Genomic DNA, 243 nt, shown 5'->3' on the forward strand with positions numbered 1-243 from the left:
AAAAAAAAAAAAAAAAAAAAAAAAAAAAAAAGGAAAAACCTAAACTTCTTCAATTCAAATTCTCTCTCTCTACTGTACTTTATATCAAATATACATTATGCTATCTGATGCTTTTATCCTTTGTTTTGACTGATAAAAAAAAAAAAAAAAAAAAAAATCAAATCTATAGAGAGAAAGAGAGAGAAAATAAAATATCTTTTTTTGGTAGAGAGAAAATAAAATATCAAATCGATGACGGTTAGT

Source organism: Macadamia integrifolia, unplaced genomic scaffold, assembly GCF_013358625.1.
Source record: "Macadamia integrifolia cultivar HAES 741 unplaced genomic scaffold, SCU_Mint_v3 scaffold2169, whole genome shotgun sequence".
NCBI lineage: Eukaryota > Viridiplantae > Streptophyta > Magnoliopsida > Proteales > Proteaceae > Macadamia > Macadamia integrifolia.